The sequence below is a fragment of the Sparus aurata genome, chromosome 13 (assembly GCF_900880675.1).
Source record: "Sparus aurata chromosome 13, fSpaAur1.1, whole genome shotgun sequence".
NCBI lineage: Eukaryota > Metazoa > Chordata > Actinopteri > Spariformes > Sparidae > Sparus > Sparus aurata.
In genome coordinates this window covers 30,076,497-30,094,790 of record NC_044199.1, presented here as the reverse complement: position 1 = coordinate 30,094,790, position 18,294 = coordinate 30,076,497, and positions in this window count along the sequence as shown.

Genomic DNA, 18,294 nt, shown 5'->3' with positions numbered 1-18,294 from the left:
AACACAAGACAGGAAAAACTGCATCCACACGAAAAATGGCAGCGAGGAAGCGAAGAGAAACGCTGGATGTGTTTGTTTGGAAACTTTAGACGTTGATTTTTTTTTTTTTTTTTTTATCTGTCTGTCATCTCGTCCTGATCTTCAGTCATGCTTGACACTGACAGTGAGGTCAATGTGTGAGACACACAGCAGTGAAATCTGACTCTGCTGTGAACAGACACAGACACATGAATGTCGTTTTGAATCAGACTCAGAATTTACTTTATTGACAACGTTTGTTGATACATACAAGGAATTTCACTCCAGTTTTCTGCAGCTTTCAGGACATTCGCACACAGAGAAACCAGAATAAAGCCGATCCACAGAGAACTAATCTCAACAGGTGACGTCATGTGATTTAGAAACTACCGGCTCACGATTTCGTTTCGTGTTCGCAGGATAAATAAAGTCTGTATTTTACTTTTGGCCTATTTACTGAACTTATCTCCTGGATTTGACGTCAAGGCTCCGTGTAACACCAACGTTAACCAGACAGATATCTTCACAGCACCTCTGTGATTGATTGTCAGTAAAATGCAGTTTAATTTTTACTTTACAAATTACAAACATGGCGGATTGGCACAGGATTAAGATCACAGACTTCCTCCACAATTATTACAAATTACTAGAGGTAAACAGGTAATGCTAGACTGTGCGAATGGGGCTTAAGAGTCTACGGTCATGGTTTAGCTTTTCTTCTTTCCTTTTCTGTTAATTTTCCTTAATTACTTATTTCTTTCCTTTCCTCCCCTTCCTATTCCCTTCTCATTGTTCTCAGCCTTCCTTTCTCTTTCCTATCCATTGTTTTTCATTTGATTTTGATTTTCTTTCTCCCCTTTGCTTATTTTTTATTTTCCTATCAATTAATTTCCTGTCCTGTTTCTCTCATTTGTTTTCCTTCCCCATTTGTTTTCCTTTCCTTTCCTTTCCTTTCCTTTCCTTCTCTTTGTCTGCATGTCGAAGTGTCCTTGGGCGAGATACTGAACCCCAAACTGCTCCTGATGTGCTGGTCAGCACTTTGCATGGCAGCCACCGCCATCAGTGTATGAATGTACTGTAAGTCACATTTGGACAAAAGCTAAAATGTACCTTTGTCTGTCTTTTGAGCTTTCTTTCCACGTCTCCATCCCATTTACTTTATTCCTCTCATTTTTCCTTTTGTTTCTTTCTTTCTTATCAATTCATTCTTTCCCTCTCCTCTCCTACCCTCTTTCATTATGATCTTTTGTTCCTGTGTTTCCTCTTGCTTCCCTTTGACTTGATTTTTTTCCTCTCTGTCATTCCTCTCCTTCCTTTTTGTTTACCCATCCCCTTATTTTCTATACTTTTCCTCTAATTTCCCTCCTTTCTTTTCCTTTCATTCCTTCATGTTATCCTTTCCTTCTCTTCATTTTCTCCCAATCCATTCATCTCTTTGATTTTCCTTCCCATTCCTCTGCTGTCTTTTCTTTTCGTTTCCCTCACTTTGCTCGCCTTCCTTTTTCATTTCCTTTGCTGTTCTTTTCATTTCCTTCTCTCACACATGGAGCCCTTCCTGTTGCTCCTCTCTGTGTTTGCATGTACATGATGACGAGCGACTGTGTTTGAGTCTGTTTATATGTTTGTGTTATGTGTTAACATATAGAGTCGGTACACTAAATGTGTGTATGTGTGTGTGTTTGGCAGGTAGTGGACCAGTTATCAGGTCTGTCCAGCTGCTTCATGCTCACTAAGCTCTTTACCAGCCAACGCAACACACACACACACACACACACACACACACACATCCAGTTAGATAACAGCAGCATACACACCTGCACCTTCACTTTCCCTCCATTCCTGATCCCGCTCTCTAAATCTTCTCCTCTCAATCCAATTTTTGACTTTGACTTCTTATAAAACCATGACTCGCAGGTAGAGGTAGAGAGGTTCTCATTTGGCCAATTTCAATCAAAATAGTTTTGTTCTTGAGCTGAAACAATGAATTAAAGAAAAAAGAAATAACTGTGACGTTCGATCATCATCAGGTGTACCAGACGTGGTGTCGGTGGGCATCCACAGCGACTCACTACATGAGATGAAACGAGCGACGGTGTGACACCAGCTTTCATCACAGATTACAACAGAATAATAGTTAATTGTGATGAACTGAGTGTGTCAAACCATATGATGAGACGAGGGGCCATTTTATTGTTATATAAACCATGTTTATTCTAAGAGAACGTTGGCTGTTGGCCGTCTGAGCCATTGGATACTCTGATTGGTTGTGTGCTAGCTGTATGACCATTCTGATTGGTGGAGCGTTAGCGAATCAGCACGGTGTGTGGGAGGGGCGGAGTTCTGTGTGCGCTGCTGAACTCTATGGTGTGCGCATTGTTTCTCTATGCACTCCGTTCCGTCATTTCCTGTTTTGATGTTTTGGATTACTGGTGCCACCCGATGTTAAGGAGAATTATTGCATCCCACGCAATCGCAGAACGTACACGCTGCCGGCGGGGCGGTACGTTTCAACGCAACCTTTCTGCCGAACGGGTCAGACGAGAGGCAACGGAGTGGTCGGTTAAGGCAGTTGGCTGTTGGTTTGAGCCTGGGCGGTGTGTGGGGGCCTTGAAGCTGCCATAAGCTAGCTAGCTCAGTTAGCTGTGCAGCTAGCGATCTACACTGGGAGCTCGGGGATCAGAGGAGTGTTGGCGTTTAAACCACTACCGCAGGAGCTTTGGACCAACTTCTCTTCAGACCTGGATCCTCCTTCCTTTATTCCATCCATCCATCCATTTAACCAAACTGGAACTAATCCAATCTAACACACACACACACAGACACACACACACAGAACCCTGTAGGAGGTTTAGCTGTGACTCCAGATGACTTGGGCAGATTTAGAAAATACGAGACAGGTGGTGTGTGTGTGTGTGTGTGTGTGTGTGTTGAAGCCTCAGAGAAGATGGGGCTGAATGTGGAGCAGAAAGGCGCTGATCAGTGAAATATGTGTATGCTTATGATATGAACAATATGGCGAGCATGAAACTGACAGGCGTCTGTCTGTCAGTGTTTCCACCATCAACACAATTTCATCCTGAAACAGACCAAAAGCTCGAAAACACCAGCATCTAAAAACAGTTTTAAAAAAAATTCACTGTGAAGTCTGCTCATTTTAGTTGACCTCTTTATGGGCCCAGAATTATTCTTCAGTACTTTTGTTATTAATTTTTTGCTATTTGTGAATAAAAAGACAAATATTTTTCATCAAAACACCCGCGTCTCTCTTGCCTACCAGCTCAGTCCCTGACAATCAGATACTTTGAGACTACGGTCTCCTATGGGTGACTTTAACTTCTACCAAAGTAATATTCTAACATGATATCTTTACTTTTAACACAAACTATAACACTGCTTCTGCGAGATCTCAGCAGCTTTTCCTTCAGCTATTTCCTGACAGTCTAAAGTCAGGTCTGACCTGTCCTGGGGTCACAAGATCATCAACACACCAGGGGCAGAACTAGACTTTTAATACAAGGGGCGGCCAGAGTGGAGGCAAGGCTTTATCAGGGGGTCCATATACTAATAAAGGAAAATATTGTGTTACTCTAACCTGGTACCTATGGAAGATGCCTTCTCTGCACAGAAAAGACACAAGGAAAAGAGTTTCTCTCTCGCTCCGCAGAGTCAAATTATTGGGGACAAATTCTTTTCTCTAAATGTGCAGTCAAATTGTCAATAGTTTTAAAACCATTACTCATCAGGAAACCACTTTAAAACTTACTTCAGAATGATGTATTTACTGAAAGTAGATCCTCTCGATCTATCCCAGTGACTTGAAAGAAGTTTATTCTGCCTCTTGTGTTTGCCTTACTTCGCTCAACGAGATGTGCAGTGACCCGTCAGTCAACTGGGGTCGCACCTGAGGTGTCCAATCAGGTTCCAGATGTGGTCAGTGCTACCCCGACCACCCCCTCTAGCTCCATCACTGCAACACAGGGCGTGGAAAACTTCAAACTAGACAACCCGTCGTGACGACACAAATGTTTTCTTCTTTTTTTTTGTCTTGACTGAGGTCTTGGATTTTCTGCAAGAAGCGTCAGAATTCATCGAAAGCGTTGGAGAGGCAGAACGACATCACCATCCTCAGGCTCACCCATGTGGAAAAAAGGTTATTTTTCTTTACTCTGAGTGTGTGCGTGTGTGACCTTCCACAGGGAAATCTTTCAACTTTCCAACACACTGGATTCCCCTGCCTCACACACACAAACACACACACACACACACACACACGTTCTATCCTCCAGTGTGTGTTGTGGTGTGTTTTTGGTTCCCAGAGCACATTTGCTTTACGCATCATTCAACACCCCTCCAACCATCTAACACACACACACACATACACACACACACACACACACAGGAATATGGGAACAACCTGGTAACTCCATTCACCAACAAACACACACACACACACACACACACACACACACACACACACACCAGAGCCAGTCTTTCTCACTCAAAGACTTTCTGTCTCTACTTAAAAAACACCATAATGGTTTATTTCTCAGCGGGATGCTCAGCTGAGACACTGTGACCTGAAGGTAATCTGGGTCAGTGAGCAGGTGTGTTACAAAACAGAATTAAGACCGAATTTGAAATTTAAGCCCTTTCCTCGTAGGTGTAACGGCGAATGTCCACGAGATCTGACTTCTCGATAGGAAACAGTTCACGAGCGAGTCGTTCAAGCATAGATTAAGGCGGTAACTGATGCTTTGTGGCTGCTCTCAGTTAAAGTAAATTAAAGTTTTAACCCACGCCACCTTTTATCCGTCCTGGGGAGTGTACCAGATTTAATAAAGGCATGTTTTTCTCCCTCAGCTGGTGTTCTTCTCACCTCAGTTGGTTTCACCGTCAGCTCCTGCAGCTGTCAATCATCTCAGTGAGCCGTCATCTCACCTGAGGCTGTGAAACCTGCACAGGTGCTGGAGAAGTTAACTGTAACTGAAAAGGAGCAACGTGTAATTATTTTGATTTCAGGTGTACTCACATATTTAACTTACATTTTTTGGATTTATTTGAGCTGATTCGACTCAATTCTGTGCAGCCGAACCAAGGAGTGATATCGCCAGTATAGAGTTCAGTTAGGTTATACTTAGAGGACTGTGGTGGAGTTATTACACAAGGCTGTCAAACAGACGAGTGCAGTTTGAGTGACACGGCTGGATATTTTTAAGGACACCTGGAGACATTTCTCTCCTTTTTTTTGCGATGTAAAAAACGGGGGTGTTTTGAGGAGAACTGCTGTCATTTCCAGCTGTTTTTTGGGGGACAAAACCGGTGTTTCTCACAGGAAGTTGGATCGTCTCCATCTGTGTTTGTGGCAACCAAAACATTTTGTTTTAGCCAAACCGTGATGTTTTCCTAACCGTAACCAAGAGGCTTTGTGGCTAAAACTAAAATGAAAGAAGAAGAAAATGTAGTTGTAACATAATGAAACGTTCAGCTGTGGTTTTGCTATAATGTACTTATTGGGTTGGGACAAGGAAGGAGAAGAAGAAAATCGGAGGCATAGAGACAAAATGAGAGTTGGACATAGAGGATGAGACGAAGGACAACAAGATAAGGATGGAGAGAAAAAAGAGGAGTGAAATTAATTATATAATTTTAAAATGTAAGTTTACAGTAAGAAGGATTAAAAAAGAAGGAAGGAAGATAGGAGGGAGGGAGGAAGGAGGGAAAGAAGGAAGGTCGAAAGAAAGAAATGAAGGAAGGAAGGAAGGAAGGAAGGAAGAAAAGAAAAGCAGAGAAAAGAAAAGGAAGTAGGAAACAGGTGAGTTTACACACACACACACTGCACTATACTGTTGTCCGCAGTCTCAATAGAGAAGAATTAAACCTCTGTGCTTATATAAGACGCCTCCACAGGACAGGAGGATTTATATAACAGGGGGAGAGGAGAGAGGAGACAAGAGAGGAGGAGAGAGGAAACAGGAGAGGAGACAAGGGATGGGAGGGAAGGAAACAAGACAGAAGACAGGAGAGGAGGGGAAGCGAGAGGAGAGGGAAAGAAAAACAACAGGAGACAAGGGAAAAGAAGGTAGGAAACACAAGAGGAGACAAGAGAGGAGAGGGAAGGAAACACAAGAGGATACAAGAGAGGAGAGGGAAGGAAATGAGACAGGAGAGACAGCGAGAGGAGAGGGAAGGAAACACAAGAGGAGACAAGAGAGGAGATGGAAGGAAACACAAGAGGAGACAAGAGAGGAGATGGAAGGAAACACAAGAGGAGACAAGAGAGGAGAGGGAAGGAATCGAGAGAGGAGACAAGAGAGGAGAGGGAAGGAAACACAAGAGGAGACAAGAGAGGAGAGGGAAGGAATCGAGAGAGGAGACAAGAGAGGAGAGGGAAGGAAACACAAGAGGACACAAGAGAGGAGACGGAAGGAAATGAGAGAGGAGAGACAGCGAGAGGAGAGGGAAGGAAACACAAGAGGAGACAAGAGAGGAGATGGAAGGAAACACAAGAGGAGACAAGAGAGGAGAGGGAAGGAATCGAGAGAGGAGACAAGAGAGGAGAGGGAAGGAAACACAAGAGGACACAAGAGAGGAGAGGGAAGGAAACACAAGAGGATACAAGAGAGGAGATGGAAGGAAATGAGACAGGAGAGACAGCGAGAGGAGAGGGAAGGAAACACAAGAGGAGACAAGAGAGGAGATGGAAGGAAACACAAGAGGAGACAAGAGAGGAGATGGAAGGAAACACAAGAGGAGACAAGAGAGGAGAGGGAAGGAATCGAGAGAGGAGACAAGAGAGGAGAGGGAAGGAAACACAAGAGGACACAAGAGAGGAGAGGGAAGGAAATGAGACAGGAGAGACAGCGAGAGGAGAGGGAAGGAAACATGAGAGGACAAGGGAGGAGATGGAAGGAAACACAAGAGGAGACAAGAGAGGAGAGGGAAGGAAACGAGAGAGGAGACGAGGGAGGAGACAAAGGGAGGAGAAGGAAGCGAAGACAAGAGGAGACAATAGAGGAGAGGGAAGGAAAGAGAGGAGATGGAAGGAAACACAAGAGGATACAAGAGAGTAGAGGGAAGGAGACAAGAGAGGAGACAAGGGAGGAGAAGGAAGGACAGACAAGAGGAGACAAGAGAGGAGAGGGAAGGAGACAAGAGAGGAGACAAGGGAGGAGAAGGAAGGACAGACAAGAGGAGACAAGAGAGAAGAGGGAAGGAAAGAGAGGAGATGGAAGGAAACACAAGAGGATACAAGAGAGTAGAGGGAAGGAGACAAGAGAGGAGACAAGGGAGGGGAAGGAAGGAAACACAAGAGGGAACAAGAGAGAAGACAAGGGAGGAGAGGAGAATTAATTTAAAGAAAAGAGGATAAGAGATTAAGAGAAGGAAATTGAGGTGAGGACGTAAGATGGAGGAGGACAGAAGACATGGAAGCAAAGGAAACCGGAGGAGACAACCGCAGAGAAGAGGACAGAAAAGACATGAGGAAAAGAGTCTCTCTTTCTCTCTCTCTCTCTCTCTCCCACACACACACACACACACACACACACACACAGACACTTTTTTAAAACTCTGTCTCCATGACAACAGCTTCCCCTCCCTTCCCTCCTGTTAATTGGCTGCTGAAAGACGAAGTAAAGATAACGTAAAGCCTCGGCACAAGTCAAACTTGTCCAGACTGAGTACGACTGGTTGTTTGGTCTGACAGTAAGTTAGACTGCAGTGAGATGAGCTGGTACACATGGAGATAAACTGATCCAACCTGAGATAAACTGATCCAACCTGAGATAAACTGATCCAACCTGAGATAAACTGGTCCAACCTGAGATGAACTGATCCAACCTGAGATGAACTGGTCCAACCTGAGATGAACTGGTCCAAACTGAGATGAACTGGTCCAAACACAGTTTAATTGATCCAAACCGGGTTGTGGCCATGAGGGTCAAATTATTACATCTTGGAAAACACAATAACATTCTAGGAATGTGAGCTGTTGTGTTTTCTGAAATGTTTTTGTGTTTTGACCTTCAGGACCACCGTATTTAATTTAATAGGCATATCCACTAAACTGTGACAAATGTTTGCCTCCCTGCAACTTTTGGTCAATTCAATAAAGAGTTCTAAGAAAACACCCGACACAGACATTAGTGTTTCAAATGTTTTTTAATGATATTCAATATAAAATCACACATTTGCTAGTTTTTAGCATATTTGGGGCCCAAATACGGCCAAAACTAGCAAATGTGTGACTTCTCTCAGAATTGTATCACCAACCTTTTCACTGCTATGTTCCCATTTTAAACAGACAAAAATAACCCTGTCTGGCACATGTGGTGTCATGGCCTCACGTTGTCCGTGGGTGTGTGGGAGACCGTAAATCCCAAGTGGTGCAGTCAGTATGTCAGCCTCTCCGGGGACTCAAAGCCTCTTCTGGATCCAAAGGTTGTGATTATCCCTGCTGAGGGCAGCACTCAGTAGAGCTGAAGGTGGAAAAAAAATGCAGATGCACACAGGTGATCACATTCTGCTGACTGAGGCGGCACAACACAGTCCAGCTGATAAGATACCGCTGCTTCTTTCTGTCGTTTGTCACCTCAAACCTTCACTTTTCATTCACAATTCACAAAATTGACTTTACCTTACAGACACAAACAATACAAATACAATACAAAAACTCCTTGCATTACACTCCATAAGGCCATAATTCAGTAATAAGGGTGATGCTAAGGGCCTGTCCCAATTCTCTCACTTGCTCTGAGAACACTTGCTATGAGTTCCCTCCACAGTAAAGTCCCCTCAATGAGGGAAGTGCAAGGGAAGATTTTCCCCTAAGAAATGGGACACCACTAGTATGCAAACTGACGTAGCGAACGTGTTCCCTACGTCACGCGCATCATCGACGTGTCTGATTTCACTCGGCATATTTACGAACGTCGTCAAATAACGATTTTCAAACTATAACTTAACAGTCCATTGCATATACATCTAACTAACATATTCCAACACGTTTCAGATTTTTTTACAGTGGTATTTGCGAATATATACTTACATTTGTAGTTGTCGTTTGCACCGGTAGCCGCCATCTTGCTCCAGAAAATTGTTGTTGGCTGAGTGCGCAAGGCATCATGGGATACTCCCTTGCCCGCAAGCCTGGTCCAGAGCTGACTTGGTGGCGAGGGGCATTTTTAGGGGAGGATAGGCACTTCCCCTTGCTCCCTAAAGTATTGGGACACCCTACCCTCTCACGGGAACGCGCAAAATCTAGGGCAAGGGCTCAAATCAAGGGCTAGGGTTTGAATTGGGACAGGCCCTAAGATGGCTGTGATTTGATTGACACATCATATGACCAGTTAGGCGCTTCTACGCCTGGCCTAGCGCCTACAACAGCCAATGAGTGGTTGTGTAAACAAGTGACCCACTCTCTCTTTTTCTCCTCTTTTCTGAACCACTGACATCCCAGCAGCTGGATGATTGACACATCATGTAGCCAATGACGCTTCAAATCCGGTAATATGTCTGTGTGTATGTGTTATGTTTATGTAGTTTCACGCTTTTTGCTCTTAAAATCGGTTGTTTTTCAAATGCATGTACAAATCTATAAAGTTAGTGTTATTCAGGAAATAAAGAACTATGATGAGTTGTTACTGCTGTTACCTCTCAATCAGGGATTTTTTTTTATTTCACAAAAAGGCTTTTTTGTCTGCCAATACCTGGATATGTCCTGGTATGTGTTTATTTCCAGTGAAGTTGTTATTAAATTTGAGCAGGTTGGACCCACTCTCTCCTCTTTCTACCCTCTTCTGAGACACTTCCATGCCAGCAAACAGATCGTGTAGCCAATGAGATTTCAAGTCCAGTAATAAACCTAAACTCGTTTATTCTAAGCCTAAACTTGGAAATTACATACAGTTGGTTTTGTGTGCTTTGCTCTTTGAAATGGTTGTTTTTCCAACTCAGTCTTGTTCTTGACTATGAAAAATGCACAAAGTTAGTGTGAATAAGGACATGAAGAACTAATCATTGGTTTAATGCTCCTGCTCCTCTCATGCAGGGGTATTCTCTGGTCACAAAGTGGCATGTCCGTGCCAAGCACTTGAATATTTAATCAGAACAAAAAAGTGTTGATTCTCAGGAATATTGTGCTCACATTTGAACTTGGACCATGTAAGACTATATGATGGGTACACATTGTGTTTTCCAGCAAATAGTGGCATTTACAGCTCATCTGCAGGCTTATGTTTGAATTAAAAAAATCAGGCGGGAGAAAATGATAAATATATTTGGTGTGATCAAACTCCTTTAAGCTTTCTTCTCTAAAACTATGCCTCGTCCTTGCTGCTTTCAGCTATATTTGTTCCTTTTGTCTTCCTGCATATCCATATGTTCTGTTGGATTGAGTCAGTTTTCTTGTGTTTGTGTGTTATTTTGTGAGGGGATCAAAACAAACCTTAGAATTTTTTTTTAAAAATCCACAGGAAAAACCAGAAAAAACCTCATTGATGTTGAGGAACATGGCAACTGCCTAACAGATATATCTTGTTCCTTTTTAGCTCAAATAATTTCAGTTAATAAACCAACGAAAAAGATTTAATGTGGAACTCCGACAGTTTGGAGTTGTTGGAAGATAGCAGCAGGCTAACAGTTTCCCCCTGCCTCCAGTCATCGTGCTAAGCTAGGCTAAACTCATTTTTCATGCATACGCTCAGACTAAACTGATCTTCTCTCCGGGCTCTTGGGCAGGCGGCTAACAAGCCGATTCCACAAAATGTTGGACTGTGCCTTTAACACTGCGAGCTCCAGATGAAAGATTTTCTTCTTGTTTTTTTTCTTTTTTTCTTTTTGCCTGAAGTCCAGTTTCAATGACTGCAACAAAGCCAAGGAATTCAGATTACTAGATGAGAAAAGAAAAACATCAGCCAACTAGCCCTAACCACAGTAACTAGCAGCCTGAGGACACTGAAACACAGATTTAATGAGTCGGACCTTCAGAAGAAAAACATTTGACTCAGCTGTCTCTTTCTTTCTTCGTGCAGTTCCTCTGTGAAATGATCCTCTGATCATTTTAAGGGATGTTGTGGAGATGCTGTGACAGACTCTGACTCCTGACCTCCTTACAGGCTGCTCGCCATGTTGCCGACGGAGGAAACGAAGCCCGCGCAAACTCCTTTCATGTCACTGTGGATATTAGAAAAGCCTTTTTCTCAGCGGACCGGTATGAGTCGGACTGCTGTGATTTCTCTCCAGAGGTCGTCTGTTTTTAATCTGTCATGACTGTAGTCCGCAGCGTGCACTGTTCTGAAGAAGAATTGACTTTACTTTGATATTTCCATTCATTCTTCTTTATATAACTGTTATAGTTCATTTCAGGGGAAAAACTTTTACTGGTCACTGTGAGAAGATTTACGATACAGCCCATGAAGCTGTGATGCATCAATGTACATCAAAAACGACCTTACAATATGTATAAATTAAATAGATTAAAATTACCTCTGACAATCAGCTACAAAATGCTGATCATGTGTTAATGCATCGGTAGTAATAAGACAATGAAATGGCATATATAATATCTAATAGAGCTGAGCAAATTTGAGGATTGGCCGCATTTTTTTAACACGTATGACACTAAACTGAAATCTTTGGGTTTCAGATCCAATTCGATTTGATCTCGTTTGCGACATTTAGAATGATTTTAGGAAGAAATGGAGGATAATATCACAATTGTGTTGTCATTTGTGTATAACAGTTAAAAAAACAAAGTACCACTGTGTCGTTGTTAACTTAGACTGAGCCTTATATATCTCTGCCATCATGTCTCGTTTGTTTAAAGGAGAACTTCGGTCGATTTAAACATGCAGCTTCATTGCTCAAGCTACCCTTGACTTGCCAGTACCGAAGACGCGAACACATTTGGTCCAACCATTACAGAGCTCCGTGAACGGAGACTTAGCATTGAACGCTAACAGCATGGGGTCAGAACTTTACACTGTGTTTTAAGCGTCTTAACATGCTCCACATCTCACACCAAAAGTTATGTAACATCAGCAGACACCTTAGCACACAGCACTGTAGCGTGTATGACTCAAAATGAATAAAAAAGTAGTTAAAATAGTGTGTTTGTGCAAGGAGCTACTTACCTGTTTGTTGACATCCGTGTGTTCCGGTAGCTAGACCAAACTAGCATATCCATCGAGTGTGCACTTAACAGGCTTAACAGGCTATTGTAAGGCTCATGGCTCATGACAGGTTGTAACATGGACATGTACATTATGAACATAAACATGAAAATGCTGGATTACGTTTCCGTCTCCGCCAGTGAGGGAGTAAGTGCACGCTCGACGGATTGACTAGTTTGGTCTAGCTACCGGAAGACACGGATGTCAACAAACAGGTAAGTAGCTCCTTGCACAAACACACTGTTTTAACTACTTTTTTATTCATTTTGAGTCATATACGCTACAGTTCTGTGTGCTAAGGTGTCTGCTGATGTTGCATAACTTTTGGTGTGAGATGTGGAGCATGTTAAGACGCTTAAAACACAGTGCAAAGTTCTGACCCCATGCTGTTAGCTGTCAATGCTAAGTCTCTGTTCACGGAGCTCTGTAATGGCTGGACCAAATTTGTTCGCATCTTCGGTACTGGCAAGTCAAGGGTAGCTTGAGCAATGAAGCTCAATCGACCGAAGTTCTCCTTTAACCTGAATTGAAGGAAAAATAGTAAAATGACAACTTTGGGAGTTTTGTTAAGATTTGTGCCAGAGTGTGAAGAACAACAACCAGGTGTGGTGGCACCGTACCGCTACAAGACCTTTATGAATATATGAGTATACGTGCTGCATATATACAGAACTTCTGCTTATAAGTGATTTTTAAATAAAATATTGCTACGCTGACCTTTTAGTGCTTTTACACAAATGAATATTTCTTCCATAACTGATACTTAACACCGGATCTTTGATATGACCTCTCTTCACCTCACCTGTATGCCTACATGTGATGAGGTCACTGCATGTGTGTGTGTGTGGGTGTGTGTGTGCATGTGTGATAAATATAATCTATTTGATGTACAGTACAAACCGACACACGGAAAATTCAACTCCCCGGGCACGACACACTCAGTCCCCAGAGTGCCTCATCTGCACTGACATATGGACACACACACACACACACACACACACTCACAGCACCTCTCCAGCTGCTCTCCCACTCTTTTTCACCCTGATTCATAATCTGCTCAGAGACTCTCCCGTCTCACCGCAGAGCTCCGACATAATCCATTGGGAGCAATGTCTGTCACTGCGGCACGTCCGAATATTTAAAAAACCTTTATTCGTCTCGGAGGCTGCGCGGCTCTCTCTGCTTCACCGCTACCTGCATGTAGAGCTTTGTGGGATTTAAAGATTCACTCCGCCGTGTCTTCACTTCACTCACATTTACAGGTTCAGATCCCGGAGAATTATCTCCAAATGCAAGCAAAAGGCAACTTGTGCTTCATCGCCTGACCCCAGTTTATAACAGCAGCCAATCAAAAGCAAGATAAGCCTCCTGAATTTGCACCTGAAATGCTGGCTATACTGTCATTCATCAGTTTCCTCTTTATTTACCGACATAGAAAGTCAATGACAAGACGTGAATGGATATAGATAAAAAATATTGAAAAACTCAAGTGAGGACTTCTCGTCATGCTGTAAAGTGAAAGTCTATCAGCGCTGTCATTTATGCTGACGTTATGACGCTAACTTCCATAACGGAGGAGAGGATAATAATCTGTAAGTTGTTTGCAGACACCCAGAGCTTTATGATAACACATGTACTCCTACCGAGACAGGACAAAAAAGGAGCTGGCGTGGAAGAAAGTGAGCAAGGAAGGTGGACAACCTGGTAAGTCATGAAAATATGTCTCAGCACAGCATAGCTCTAAACATCAAAAAAACTGACAAAGACCTGACAAAGCATGAATTCGGGCTTTTTACTAGGCGCCATTATGATGATGTTGTTTCGGCGTCCTTTTGATCCATTCATTGCAATACACCTATTAAGTAACTGCCGCTCACCAGAGACAGATGGACAGGTGTTCTGCACCTGAGAACTGGGCACCGATCAGCCTCAGGTCACCCAGACGCTATACCGGCTAGCATGCTAACTTTCGTAGATAACTCTCAGCACAATACACAGATATATTAAGGTAAAACCTGCTGCTTATCCACATTCTGTTGATGATCGTGAATACGGCACAAGAATTATATAAAAAAAAAAGTTGATTATGTGTCTAAAACAGGGAGTTGCACTGAAAATAGGTTGATACATTCCTAAAAAGATGGCAGGTTAAAACTTAATTCAACGGGACTTTAAAATGTGACGAAGTAATCGTGGCAATGATACGCTAATGCATCCTTTATTTAATGGCAGGATGTATCCGATCATCACAGACAGAGAGATTCATCCCCTGCGGATCATGAGTATCTGTATAACATGTCGTCATTTCTTCAGATATTTCAGTCCACAGAAAGAGCTCCAGTTACTCCTCTATCTTTACATTTTCTCCAGTCAGTAAGTCAAGAAACTTGTGACATTTCATTTCTGCTTCCCACCTGCAGTGATACGACAGTGATGTTATACCACCGGATCTCCTGTTGTCAGCCACTATTTTTATTCTTTATTTTTAGGTCCTTCCGGTGGAGTGGAGGAACGTAACGGAGGGTGACAGCAGGAAATAAAGGAAGAGGAAGAAGAAGAAGAAGAAGAAGAAGAAGTGCAGCAGGTGCCTTAATGTGATTATTTATTTAAAAATCTGTTTCCAACATCTTCTCTGTACTGGATCGACTTTTCAAAATGAGCATATAAATAAATGTTTCAGTATAAAGAGTGAGTCTGGCTGACGGTCTCACTCCTTGTTATTGGTTTCTGTCTCGGTGCAATTCGTCTCCATCTCATCCTGCCGAGGTTTGTCACTTCTCTGTGTGTGCGTGTGTGTGTGTGTGTGTGTGTGTTAAACAAGTGTGTGAAGAGGGATAACAAGGGCAGCACTCTGCCAGTCTGAGTGGGCTGACTCACTGTGAGGAGGGAGGCAGAGAGAGGCAGGTATTTACCGTGATTTGGCTTCGCTTTAATACGTTCCCCCCTGTGTTTCCAGGCTTTGGTTGCTCTGCTTTCTGAAGTGAACATCCTGCCTATGAAGCAGGACGAATTAAGGCCAGGATGGAGGGAACGAGCAGGAAGAAAGGGTAAAAAATACAGAGGAACAAACTTGGTTAAGACTCATAATAAACTGTGAGGAAACACAAGATCCATCACAGGGAGACAAACTGGGTTACAACTGGGAGCACTGGCAGCTTCACCGGGTGTGGACGCCGACTGAGAGGGAGGCGATATGAAATAAAACCAGCAGCAATAATAATCAATAACTTCCTGAAGAGACAAAGTTGAAGTTGAAGAAGTATTTACATCCTTAATTTAAGCAATGATGTTAATTAAGTACCATAAAGTCCTACTTAAAAGTACAGATGTCATGTTGAAATATTACTTTGGTGAAAGTGAAAGTCATCCATGTGACTAATAGTTGAGTTAAAGTCTTAAAGTATCTGATATTAAATCTACGTAAGTATCAAAAGTAAAAGTAAAGTATATATGTATTTATATCTGTGAACTATGGGTCGACAGATTTTTGGATCTAATATCCTTTTTGTTGTTTGTTTGTTTAGTGGAAACACTGTTATTTGTTTTTATCCAACTGCTGATGGAATCATGAAAAAAAAATGTGTAACCTGCAAAGTAACTAGTAACTTATAGTTGTTAATTAAATATTGTGGAGTAAAAAGAACAGCATTTGCCTCTAAAATATCACGGTGTGGAAGTGTAAAGTAGCAGAAAATGGAAACACTCAAGTACAGTACCTTAAATGTGCAGTACAAGTACAGTACTTGAGTAAATGTACTTCGTTACATTCCATCGCCGCATTGAATTAAAAGGTCCAGTCCTGCATTCAAATCTTCAGTACAGAATTACTATCAGGATCAATGTATCCTGTATATAAAGTATCAAAAGTTAAACCAAACGTTCTGCAGTAAATGTACTCTATAAGTAACTGCAGTAAAAGTACACAAGTATTCTCAGCTTCATGTATAAATACTGGTTGAGCAGTAAAATGTCTGCTGTTAGATTGAAAATGATGCATAAATATAAAAGCAGCATTTTACTGTCGGAGCTGCTGCAGGTGGACAGTTTAAACTAGTCACTGATGAAATGTAACTGAGTATATTTACTCAAATACTGTGCTCGTGTAATTTAGAAGTGCACGTACTTTACATGAGTATTTCCATTTCCTGCTATGTTGTACTTCCACGCCACTAAACCTGGAGGCAAATCTTGCACTTTTTACTCCACTACATTTATTTGATAGCTTCAGTTACTAGTTACTTTACAGATTACATGCTGCATTTGAATGTATTTATCTCTTCAATACTCGGATAAAAAAAGATGTAAAAACTGCTTCAGATGATCAGAAAAATGCTGAATATCAGATCTAATGATTAAACAACCCATAGTGTACATATAAATATCTGTACAATTTACTTTTAATTGCACTTTTGATACATATTATACATTTAATAATAATAAAACGTTAATAATTGTAACTGCGGTGGTAATCGCAAATATAAAGATAAACAGCCGACAGTAACACGGGGAAATAAAATAAGTAAAATCTGGATCAACAAAAAACATCTAAAATCATCTTAATAAGTTCATAAAAGCAACTTTATATAAATGTTTTATAACATAAGTGATTTAAAATGGGGCGCTGCTTCTGCTCTGACAGCCAAAGCGCAGTCGCTTGTAGTTTTAGAATCAGTTCTAACAGACACAGTTCAGCAACAAGATGCTAAAATAGCGTCGTGGTCACATTTGTTTTTTAACCTGTTAAAAGTCAAGCTGTAGTATTTTGTACAACTTGGATGACGTGTACAGAGAGTTACAGTAGTGAAGGAGAGATTAAATAATCACTGAATGACAGCAATGCCCTGATTTTTGCAATATTACGTAGCTGATTAAAGAATGGTTTAACCTTTTTTTACTCGTACTTGCAGTTTAATATCTGATTAAAATAAAACAAGATTTCTGGCTGAGTGCGTTAAGTTGGAGGTGGATGGTCGAGGAGGTGATTATCAAACTGAGCCCTGATACTGAGCGGGAGAAGAGGATGAGTTCAGATTTAGTGTCTTTAATGTGAAGGGTTTGGATGGTGCTTTAGAATCAGATACTACTAATCGGCGTGCATAAGTCTCTAAATTGCATTCTGATGTGTGTGAAACGTGTTGAATGATTAAAGTCTGATTATCTGATTCCTGACTGCGGGTCAGTCGGCCGTGTCAGCGCGGACTCTGGCTCCATCTAGTGACCGCCGAACAGAAACAACTTCAGTTTACTTCAGCTTGCTTGACAATCAGAATCATGTTTTCTGCTCCAGCGACATCTTCTCACCGAAACTATCAACGCCTGTTTAATGTGGTTCAGCCGGCAGGAGACAAACGAGTCGTGACAGAGAGCATGATGGGAAGACAAAAAGTAAATTCAGCCTAATGAAACGCAATTATCCATTAAAGTCTCTTGTAATTATTGCTAATGTTTGAATTGAATCATTTAAATGCACGCTGGCTTCATTAACTCTAAATGTGCAGTATTAGTGATGTAATCAAATATAATGAAGTGGTGAAGTCTATCATTATTATTATGGGATGGCACACTGCTGATTCTTTTCATTTAATGTTAGATTCACAGTAGAAGCTGCAGTTCAGGAGCATCTTTTTTTATCTCATTACATCAAGTGGAAATATTCCAGACGTCCTTTGAGATATTTGGTATTTTTGAATTTTACACACTTTTCTTACATGACACAGAACAAACGTGGAAACCAGCCAAGTACACTTATTCAAGTACAACACGTAAACCCAGTTTCTGACGTACTTTATGAGCTTGATTTATATTTAAGGATCGGGATGATCTAGAAACAAATTGCATCTTTTCAGCAGTGTCATCAGTTGCTCTGAGGTTTGGTCGTTTTTCATGTGATATTGACAGATTATTGATTGAAGGTCATATCCCTCTTCTGTTTTTGTTATTGAGTTCCATACTTTTTGTCTTATGACATCTTAAAAATCACCATCTTCTTGTCATAATTCAGACACCGAGTAGTTTTTAGTTCCACTGATCAGACATTTCTACCCTTAAACTTCTCACGCGGTTTAATTTTGATGATTTAAACATCATCAAACGTTACACCCCCCAA